The sequence below is a fragment of the Chrysochloris asiatica genome, unplaced genomic scaffold, assembly GCF_000296735.1.
Source record: "Chrysochloris asiatica unplaced genomic scaffold, ChrAsi1.0 scaffold00089, whole genome shotgun sequence".
In the NCBI taxonomy this organism is placed as follows: domain Eukaryota; kingdom Metazoa; phylum Chordata; class Mammalia; order Afrosoricida; family Chrysochloridae; genus Chrysochloris; species Chrysochloris asiatica.
This window is the reverse complement of record NW_006408607.1, coordinates 8882251-8894171: the sequence shown is the minus strand read 5'-3', so window position 1 is coordinate 8894171 and position 11921 is coordinate 8882251.

Genomic DNA, 11921 nt, shown 5'->3' with positions numbered 1-11921 from the left:
AGATGTCAGCTTGAAGACTAAGATGCACCTGACCCAAGCCATGGTATTTTCAATAACCTCATATGCATGTGAAAGCTGGACAGTGAATAAGGAAGACCTCAGAAGAATTGATGCTTTTGAGTTATGGTGTTGGAGGAGAATATTGAAAGTGCCATGGGCTGCCAAAAGAACCAATAGATCCATTATGTAAGAAGTGTAGCCACAGTGCTTCTTGGAGGCCAGGATGGCCACACTTCGTCTCTCATACTTCAGACATATTTTCAGGAGGGACCAGTCACTGGAGATGGATATCATGTTAGATAAGGTGGAGGTTCAGAGAAAAAGAGGAAGACCCCCAATGAGATGGATTATCTAGAATCTATGGTACTGAAGAAAGAAGTCCTAGGTGCATTGAAGGCATTGGCAAAGAACAACGCTCTCAGAATTGATGGAATACAAATTGAAATGATTGAACATGAATCATTTCTTTTTGGTATAATGATTTTGTGTATAAATTCCATCTTCTTTTTATGCTTTCTGAATCATTCATTATGTTTCCCAAGTAGTTGTTGTTGTTAAGTGCCATTGAGCCAGTTGTGACCCATAGTGACCCTGTATAGGGTTTCCAAGGAGCAACTCGTGAGCTTGAACCACCTACCTTGCTACTCAAACTGACTTTGCAGTCCAGCACATTAATCAACAGAACCACACCAGGACTCATAGATACTTTCAGTATTACAAGTCAAGAACTGAATTATTCTTCAGTTCTTTCAAATTGAGAAATGCTGAGCATGGCCTTCCAGTTTTGGTTTTCTGATTCCAGGTCTTTACTCATTTCACTGCAATATTTGACTTTGTCTTCTCTATCTGCCATTTGTTCAGTTCTTTTACTTCCTCATTTCTTCATTCTCTTAACTTCATATGTTCAAGAGAAAGTTTCAGGGTCTTTTCTGATATCTGTTCTGGACTTACCTTTCTTGATATTTTAATGATCTTTGCTTTGTTCCTGTATGATGTTTAACTTTTCTGGTCTTTGGTCTTTCATGTCTAATGCATTATAAATGTGTTCTTGACATGGATTTCACATGCAAATAAAATTTTGCTAAAGAAATTTTTAAATGGCTGCAATAGTGCATTTTCAGGGAACTGCCAAAAATTCAAGCCAGATTCAGAAAGAGACATGGAACTTGGGAAATCATTGCTGACCTCAGATGGATCTTGGCTGAAATAAAGAATACCGGAAAGATGTTTACTTGTGCTTTATTGACTATGCAAAGGCTTTCACCTGTGTAAATAATAACAAACTATAGATAGCATTGCTAAGAATGTGTATTCCAGAAGACTTAATTATGCTCATGAGGAACCTATGCATAGACCAAAAGGCAGTTGTTCAAACAGAGCTAGGTGATACTGAATGCTTTAAAATCAGGAAAGATGTGTGCCAGGATTGTATCCTTTCACCATACGTATTCAATTGTATGCTGAGCAAATAATCTGAGAAGCTGGATTATATAGAGAAGAATGTGGCATCAGGATTGGAGGAAGACTAATTAATAACCTGAGTACGTAGATGATATAACCTTGCTTGTTTGAAGGGAAGTGAACTTAAAATACTTACTGATAAAGTTCAAAAGATCATAGCATTTGATATGGATTGCATTCCAATGTAAAGAAAACAAAAATTCTCACAACTGGACCAATACTTAACATCATGATAAATAGAGTAAAGATTGAAGTTGTCAAAGACTTCATTTTGCTTGGAACCCCAATCAACACTCCTAGAATTAGTAGTCAATAGATCAAATGACACATTGCATTAGGCAAATCTATTGCACAGGACCTCTTTAAAGTGTTCGAGAGAAAAGATACCAGTTTGAGGACTAAGGTCTACCTGACCTAAACCATGGTATTTTCATTAGCCTCATATGTATGTGAAAGTTGGACAATGAATAAAAAAAACGGATGAAGAATCAATGCATTTGAATGATGTATTTGCAAAGACTATTGAAAATGCTTTGCGCTGCAAGAAGAACAAACAAATCTGTCTTGGAAGAAATATAGCCAGAATGCTCCTTAGAAGCCAGGATGGTATCAGGAGGGACCAGTCCCTGGAAAAAGACACTGTACTTGGTAAAGGTCAGCGAAAAAGAGGAAGGCCGCAATGAGATTGATGGACACAGTGGTAGCAAAAATGGGCTCAAATGTAGCAACAATTGTGATGACGGAGCAGGGCCAGGCATTCTGTTGTACATACAGTTGCAAAGGCATTAACAAAAGATAACTAAAATACCTTGCCTGAGGGAAAGTTGCTACTATCAGAAAAAGAGGTAGGATTGCAGAATATGCAAAACCAAGTGCCCATACATCCCAACAGCAGAAATTGGTCCCTTTCCTCCTATCAGACAGTCCTACCAGGTACTTAGATTTTTAACCAGAAAACAAATCAATAAAATGCTGAGAAGTTGTGGTAGATTGGATAAGACTACACATTATTTATAGCTCTTTCAATCAAAAGAAATCCATTTCCCCACCACTTTGAGTAGATTCATCATGGAACTTTTGCTATTTCATAGGATGTAGTAGAAGCAGCATTGCGCAATTTCTTAACCAGACCTGTAGAGGTATTGTCGCTTCCATTCTTTGAACTCAATAAGAAAATCAGCTTCCACAAGGAGAAAATGAGAGCGATCATATGCAGAGGAAACTTAACTGTTTAGGGCTGAACTGTATCCCTACAAAAGACATGTTGAAGTCCTAACCCCAGTGACTACATATGACCTTGTTTGGAAATAGCATCTTTGAAGAAGTTATCAGTTAAGTTTATTACTGGTAAGGAAACGCTGGCACCTAATCCATTCAGAGAAATGTCCTTATAAAAAAGAAGAGACAGAGGAAAAATAGTCACATGAAGATGTACCTAAAAGGCAGAGAATAAATGATGTCCCCCTAGATTCTTTAGAAAGAACATAGCCCTGTTGACTTTGTGAATCCAAAACTGTGAGACAATACATTTCTGTTATTTTAAGCTATCCACTTTGTGGTATTTTGTTACAGCAGTCCTGAAAAAATGAATACACCAGACATCCCAGCTATTTCAGCCAATCCATCTGAGGACATCCACATTAAAACTCATGGAAGCAGCAGTCAAGAAATGAAATGATTAATGCATTAGACAAATCTGCTTCACAAGACCTCTTTATAGGTTGAAGAGCAAAGACGTTAGTTTGAGGACTAAGGTGCACCTGACCCAACCCATGATAATTCCAATATCCTCATATGCATGTGAAAGTTGCACAATGAATAAGGAAGACCAAAGAAGAATTGATGCATTTGAGTTATGGTGTTAAAGAAGAATACAATGGGTACCATGGAATGCCGGAAGAACAAACAAATTTGTGCTGGAAGTACAGTCAGAATGATCCTTAGAAGTGAGACTTTGTCTCTCATACTTTGGACATATTATCAGGAGACCAGTCCCTGAAGAAGGAAGTCATGCTTGGTAAAGTGTAGCATCAACAAGGGAGAGGAAGAAACCCAGCAAGATAGAGGGGCAGCAGCAATGGGCTCAAGCATAACAACAATTATCAGAAGGGTGCAGGATCAGGCAGTGTTTCATTCTTTTGTGCATAGGGTCACTATGAGTCAGAACCAACTCAATGACACCTAACAACAACAATCAGAGGGCATCCTAGGGCAATTAACTCTCCTGATGTACTCGCCACCTCAGTGCAGCCATCAGCGAGCTCAGGAAAGACTAGCAGAAAAACTATCAAGTCAACTCACTGAACCACAAGAAATAAGAAATTGGTATTGCTATAAGCCACTAAACTTTGTAGTGATTGCCTTGGCAACAAGAGATAACTGAAACAGAAATAACACTTATGGAAATGCAAACTGTGTTTTTTCATTGATTCATTTATGTGATATGTACAAAAGTATGTCACAAATACAAAAATAATAATAAACACCAAACCATCCTTCCCACAGCATTCTTTACTCAATGGGGTTTGAAAACGCATTGTAATGGCTATACAGCACCTGGACACCACGCTTACACTTATAGACTCATTAAGGAACTGAACAGTTTACAATGCAGGATCAGAAAATGTTCATGGCACATACCTTCCATCCAGGACAGGTCTTCCTCTGACTAGGCAATGTTTTAGGGCTGGTGACTAATGCCCAAAAGACACACCACTCCACCCTCAGCTTGAGCCTGCAAGCACTTGCCTCTAGCTCCATGGGTCTGCAAACATAGCTCCCCCAATTATGTGCCTAGAGACACTCCACTCTGCCAGCAAGCCTCCTGCCCAGAATCACTCAACTTTCCTGGGCCTGTGGGGTGGGAACCTAACTCTGTCTCATGCTCTGGCTCTTGGTTCTGCTGATGCTTCTCCTCTGTAACTCCTCAGGTACCACAGCGTTTTGTGGAGATTCAATGTGCAGGGATCTCAGGATCCAATGGACGTACTTTACTTCTCTCCTGGCTTTTCTTCTTTGGTTGTAATGAGATGAAATCCCTGCTCCTACTACATGAGATGGCTTGTCTTATACCCATGGTAGAGTTCCAACTTTTTACAGTCACAATTAACTCTGTTAACACTCATTCACAACTGAGTTATATCATCCTACCAGTATTTTCTGCCACCTTCTCCTCTTCAGACACATTGGGAAAAAAGTTACATGATGGGAGTTACAAAACTAACGCTAGAAAAGATATATTAAATAGTTCACTGCACTACAGCAGTCAAATCAGATGACTAAATATTGCAAAAATTATTTATGTGGAAATAAAAATAAAATGATTTGGTTTTATTCAAATTACATTTTCAATAAAATGTTTATATGTACATATATTATTATTTTATTATTTCAAATAGCAACAGACTAGTTTCAGATTTTATGGTGTTAAGATTGAGTTTATTACAAAACTTCCTTGAATGTTACTTTGACTGATTCTCTCTGGCAATCTAACTGATGGATTGCTACAAAACAGAAATGTTCACAGCATCATTTTCAGTCATCTCTATACTCTCTAGGTATTGTGATTCAATTTCTTCAATCATCCTTACCTTATTCTTTATTGAAAATTTATCCATGAATAAACTGTATTGCAATGGAGTTAACGTTGAAGTAACAAATCCCCGGGAGTTCCACAGTGTATCATATATTTATTTGAATATTGTGTTGTTATAGTTGCCATGAAGTCAGCTCCAATTCAAGGCACCCTCACATATAACAGAACAAAAGGCTTCCTGGTCCTGAACCACCTTCATGTCCGTTAGTATGTTTGAGTCCAGTGCTGTGGCTACTGTGTTAATTGGCCTCATTGAAGGAGTGCCTCATTTTCACTGGTCCTCTATCCAACATGATTTTTTTCTCTAGCCCTTAGGTTTTCCTATGACATGCCTAAAGCAAGCAAGATGCAGTCTAGCCAGCCTCATTTCTATGGAACACAATCTCGTTATCTATTTGTATATAGATCCAAGTACTCAATTTTTTATTGTTTTGTTTTTCAGAAATCTTATTAGCATATCCTGGTATGGCACTGTCGGATAAGCACTGGACTGATAACCACAAGGTTGGTGGTTCAAACCTACCAACAATTTCTTGGAAACCCTATACAAGGTTGTGATGAGTCAAAACCAACTCAATGGCACTTCACAACAACAATCTCCAACTACTAAGGCTACATCACATAAAGCTGGCTGCTGTTGTGAGCTGTTTTCTGTGTGATCTCCAAGGCCCATATCACTTTTGTCCCTTCTCCAGAAGGATGTCAGAATACAAGTGAGCGTGATATTATTGTAAAAGAAAAAGTCTCTGTCCTAGTACATTTTTCATCAATTTTATATTTCAGAGCAGCTTTAAGTTTACAGAAAAATTGTGCAGAAAGCACAGAGTTCTCAACTACCTACTCTCCTTTCTACATTATTCTTCCTATTAATAACATCTTGTATTCCTATGATATACTTATTATAATTGATAAACCAATATTGCGACATTATTCATAACTAACGTCCATGGTTTACATTAGAATTCATAATTTGTATTATGCAGTCCAATGGGTTTTGAAAAGGGCATAAAACTAATACATTTTTAATTATATCATTCATAAACATTCCAAACTCTTGCTGTTTAACTATTATTAAGAGAAAATTGTGTGCAGATTTTTCCTCACAATAGTAGGTCATGAAAATAAAGTTGCAAGTTGCAGCAACAGATTTTTCTGGTTGTGGCTGGAGGGCACATTGCAGGTTTTTAAATTACACGGTCATTGTGATGGTTTGGAAAGACCAATCTAGATACAAAGTAAATAATGGATTTGAAACACTGTGTTCGAAGGTTAGGATCCAACTGCAATACTCCGCCAGGAGACACAAAGCAGGAAATATTCAAAGACATCTTCCCAGTGGACCACACCTCCGATATTCATGCCCTTTGCAGTCTCCTACCTTTGACTCTGGAATGGCCCTATGACTCACTTACAACCAGGAGATTGTGGTAGATATGACTTCTGAGGCTACATCAGAAGAAACCTTCGTCTTCAACCATGATCTCTTGGAACATTCAATTTGGTGGAAACAAACCACTATGTAAAAAGTCTGACTACCTTAAGATCACCATGTCATGAGGAAGCTCACACAAAACAGTAGCATTAGGCCAGCTTACAGTTCTTACATCCCTCACAGCCCAGACACCAGACATTTGATTAACGAATCCATCTTGTCATCAAGCCTGGATGAGTCATCAAGTAATTGCCATCTAGGGAACCTTTGGTTACAACCTAGGAGAGACCCCAAGTAAGAACTGTCCAACTGTGCCCAGTCACGCCCCAAAAAGAGAGAGAGAGAATAATAAATGTTTGTTTTAAGTGAATTTGTTTCTAGGTGGTTGGTTGCTCATCTATGAACAGCCAGAACTATGGGGAGAAAATTGTTGTAGCTGTTAGATACGGACAAGTCCATTCTGAATCATAGAGATCCTGTATAAGGGTTCTGAAGCTGTAAATCTTTACAGGCTTAAAATACTTAGTGATGAAGATCAAAGATCATGGCCTTCTCTATTGGCTTGCACTTCAATGTAAAGAAAATAAAAATCCTCACAAATGGACCAATAAATAAAATCATAATAAATGGAGAAAAGACTGCAGTTGTCTAAGACTTCATTTTGCTTGAATCCACTATCAACACTCATGGAAGCAGGAGTCAAGCAATCAAATGATGCATTGCATTGGGCCAATCTGGTGCACAATCTCTTCAAAGCATTCAAGAGCAAAGATGTCAGTATGAGGACTGAGGTGTGCCTAACCCAAGTCATGGTATTTTCAATAGCCTCATGTGCATGTACAAGTTGAACAATGAATAAGGATGCATTTAGAAGAATTGATGCCTTTGACTTACGGCATTGGAGAAAAATATTAAAAGTACCATGGACTACCGTAAAAACTACAGCCAGAATGCTCCTTAGAAGCAGGATGATGACACTTCATCTCTCATACTTCGAGCATATTATTAGGAGGGACCAGTCCCTGGAGAAGGACATCATGCTTGGTAAAGTGGACGATCAGAGAAAAAGAGGAAGACCTCACACACACAATGAGATGGATAGACAAACAACAGTAATGGGTTCAAGCATAACAACAATTGCGAGCATGGTGCAGGACTGGGTGGTGTTTCATTCTGTTGTGCATAAGGTTGCTATGAGTTGCAATTGACTTGATGCCACCAAGCAACAAATCCTTACAGAAGCAGAAAGCCTCATCTTTTTCCTGTGGAGCGACTGGTGAATTTGACTGCCAGCTTTGTGGTTCAAGGTCCAACACTACGTGTTCTATACTGCCAATAATGCTCCTCTATAGAAAACACTACCTGATAATTATATAGAGCATTATTTTAAATAAACTGCGTCTATTTGCCTCAAAGATAATGTTATGATAAACACATATCAAAATTTTAATCCTACATGATATCAAATAGTCACATGAAAATCAAATGAAATTACATAGAATTTATCTTTTTTTTTGGCTGTTCGAATATACTCTTGAGCTGTAGTACCCAAAATGGTAGCCTCAGGTCATATGGAACTAGTGAGTATTTGAAACATGGCCAGTCTGAATGAAACTGTGCTGTAAGTGTACAATGAACATCCGACTTTAAAGATCTAGTATATAGAAAATAATGCAAACTATCTCTTTCATAGATTTTTATTTCACTTATATACTGAAATAATGCTATTTTGGATATGTTAGACTAAATAACCACACTCATCTGTCATTTTGTCATACAGTGGTGGCTTGTGTATTGCTATGATGATAGAAGCTTTGCCACCAAAAAGTTCATCCACAGAGGACAGATTTCAACAGAGCTTCCAGAGTTAGACAGACAAGGAAGAAGGAAAGGCAGACTACTTACAAATGTTTAGCCATGGAAAAACTTATAAATATCGGTAGAAAATGGACAGATAGCAACAGAATATTAAATACTGAAACATTATGAAGAGCACCAGAATATTGTCAGATATACTGCCAGAAGATGACCTCTCAGGTTGGAAGGATGTCAATATGTGACTGGAAAGAGCTGCCTTCTCAAAGTAAAGTTAACCATGATATTGTAAATGGTATAAGGCTTTCAGGTCATTCATTTTTTGATAGGGGACAGCTCAAAATGAAGAAAGACAGCTGTAAACATTCATTATTGAAACATGGAATGTATGAAGTATAAATCTAGGAAAATTGGAAGTTGTCAAAAATAAAATGGAGTGCACAAAGATTAGCATCCTAGGTATTCGTGAGCCGAAAAGGACCGGCATTGGCCGTTTTTACTCATAGTTACATGATTTACTATGCTAGAAATTATAAATTGAATAGTAAAGTTGTGACTTTCATCATCAAAAAGAAAATTTCAAGATCTCTTGAAGAATAATGTTGTTAGTGATAGGATAATATCCATTGATGATGAAATTGAAGAATACTAACCAAATTCTCCACTCTGAAATTGATAAAAAATGCAATCAAGATGTATTGATCATTACTGGTAATTGGAATGCAAAGGTTGGAAACACAGAAGAAGGATCAGTAACAGGAAAATAAGGTCTTGGTGATAGAAACAAGGCTGGAGATTGCATGATAGAATTTTGCAATACCAATGACTTTTTCATTGCAAATAGATTTTGTTTTGTTTTAATTCTACAGATGTTCTTAATGCAACTAAAGCCTCTGCTTGTAAACTACATGAAAAATGTCTTATTTGTTACATGTATAATAAAATTAATTCAGAGCTAACAGACAATATGCCAATTATCTAGGCTCCATCCACTGGAGACCCCAATATAAATAATCAGAAGAGTATGTGTTTGTAAAAAGTATCCTCAGCTTTGAATCTTTTTTTTTTTTTTTTTGCAAATAGGTTTTTTAAACAACTTAAAAGATGACTACATATATGGGCCTCACCAGATGGAATATACAGAAATCAAATTGACTACATCTATGGGAAGAGACATAGAGACTTATATAGGGTGCCCACTGCTCTTGTGGTTCAACCTGACCATTCAGTCCAGTGCTCTATCACACAGTACCACACCAGGACTACATCTGTGGGAAGAGAAGGTAGGAAAGCTCCATATCATCAGCCAAAAACAATCAGGGACAGACTGTGGAACAGATCATTAATTGCTCATATGAAAATTCAGGTTGAAGCTGAAGAAATCCATCAGAGCCAAAATATTACTTCGAACACATCCCAGGTCAATTTAGAGATCATCTAAAGAACAGATTTGAAGCATTGGACATTAATAACTGAAGACCAGAGGAATTGTGGGATGACATCAGGAACATTAGACAAGAAAGAAGGAAAAGACCAAAATGGATGTCAGAAGAAATGCTGAAGCTTGCTCACCAGAATGTCTTATTGTTCTTGTTAGTTGCCATTGAGTTGATTCCAACCCACAGTGACTCTGTGTACAACAGAATGAAACACCGCCTGGTCCTGCACCCTCCTCACAATTGCTGCTATGCTTGAACACATTGCTGCTGCCACTGTGCTAATCCATCTCATTGGGGGGTCTCCCTCGTTTGGGCCAACTCTCCACTTTACCAAGCATGATGTCCTTCCCCAGGGAATGATTCCTCTTAAGAACGTATCTGAAGTATGAAGGCAAAGTTGGACCATCTTGGTTTCTAAGGAGCATTGTGGTTATACTTCTTCAAACACACACTTGTTTGTTCTTCTAGCAGTACATGGTACTTTTAATATTCTTTTTCAATACCATAATCAAATGCATCTAATCCTTCTATTATCTTCCTTATTCATTGTACAACTTCCACATACGTATTATGTTGTTGCTAAGGGCTATTTAGTAAGTTCTGAGTCATAGTGACCCTGTAAAGGGTGTCCAATGAATTACGGGTGAGTTTGAACTGCCAATCTTGCAGGTTAAGCCGACCTTGTAGTCAAGTACCCATCCTATAGTGCCACAACAGGGCTCCATATGCTTGAGGCTCTTGAAAACATCATGGCTTGGGTCAGGTACACCTTATACCTCAAACTGACATCTTGCTCTTGAATACATTAAAGATTCTTGTGCAGTAGATTTGCTTAATGCGATATATCATTTGATTTCTTAACTGCTGCTTTCATTAATGTTGATGGTGGATCCAAGAAAAATGAAGTCATTGACAACTTCAATATTTCCTCCATTTATCATGATGTTACTTTTGGTCCTGTGGTGAGGATTTTTATTTCCTTTACATTGAGATGCAACCCACAATAAACACTATTGTCATTGATCTTCATCAGTATGTATTTTAAGTCCTCTTTGATTTCAGCAAGCAAGGTTGTTTCATCTGCATATCACAGTTGGTTAAAGAGTATTCCTCCAATCCTGACGTCAAGTTCTTCTTCACATACTCCAGCTTCTCGGATTATTTGCTTAGCATATGGATTTTGTAAGTATGGCCCAAAGACTTCAACCCTGGCACACACCTTTCCTGACTTTAAACCATTCAGTGTCCCCTTGTTCTGTTGGAATGACTGCCTCTTGGCCTATGTGTAGGTTCCTCATGAGCACAATTAAATGTAGTAATGCCCATTCTCTGCAATGTTGTCCACAGTTTATCATGATCCACAAAGTCAAAAGTCTTTCTATGGCCAATAAAGCACAGGTAAACATCTCTCTAGCATTCTCTAATTTCAGCCAAGATCAGCAATGATATCCTTCCCTCCACATCTTTGCCTGAGTCTGGTTTGAATCTCTGGCAGTTCCCTATCAATGTACTGTTGCAGTGTTTTGTAATTATCTTTAGCAAAATTTTAATTGCTCACCTGCATAGAAATGCTATAGCAAATGTAGGAAATGAGAAAGTAAAAGAGCTGAAGTGAAATTTTCAAAGGGAAGCTCAAGAAGACAAAATCAAGTGTTAGAATAAAATGTGCAAAGACCTGGACTTAGAAAACCAAAAGATAAGAACATGCTCAGCATTTCTCAAGAGAAAAGAAGTAGAGAAAAAACTCAGGCCTTGACTTGAAATACTGAAGGATTCTATGGACAAAATATTGGGTGATGTAGAAAGTATCAAAGGAGATGGAAGGAATACACAGAGTCACTGTACCAAAAAGACATGGTCTGTTTGACTATGTGATCAAGAGCCAATGGTACTGAAATGAGAATTCCTAGATGCACTGAAAGCACTGGCAAAGATCAAGGCTCTAGTAATTGATGGAATACAAATTGAAATCTTTTGACAAACTGATGCGGCATTGGAGATACTCACTCATTTATGCCAAGAAATTTGGAAGGCAGCTACTTGACCACCTGATTGGAAAAGATCCATACTTGTGCCCATTCCAAAAACAGGTGACTCAATGGAATGTGGAAATCACTGTGCAATATTAATAGCACATGCAAGTAAAAATTTTGCTAAAATTATGTTGACAAAATAATCC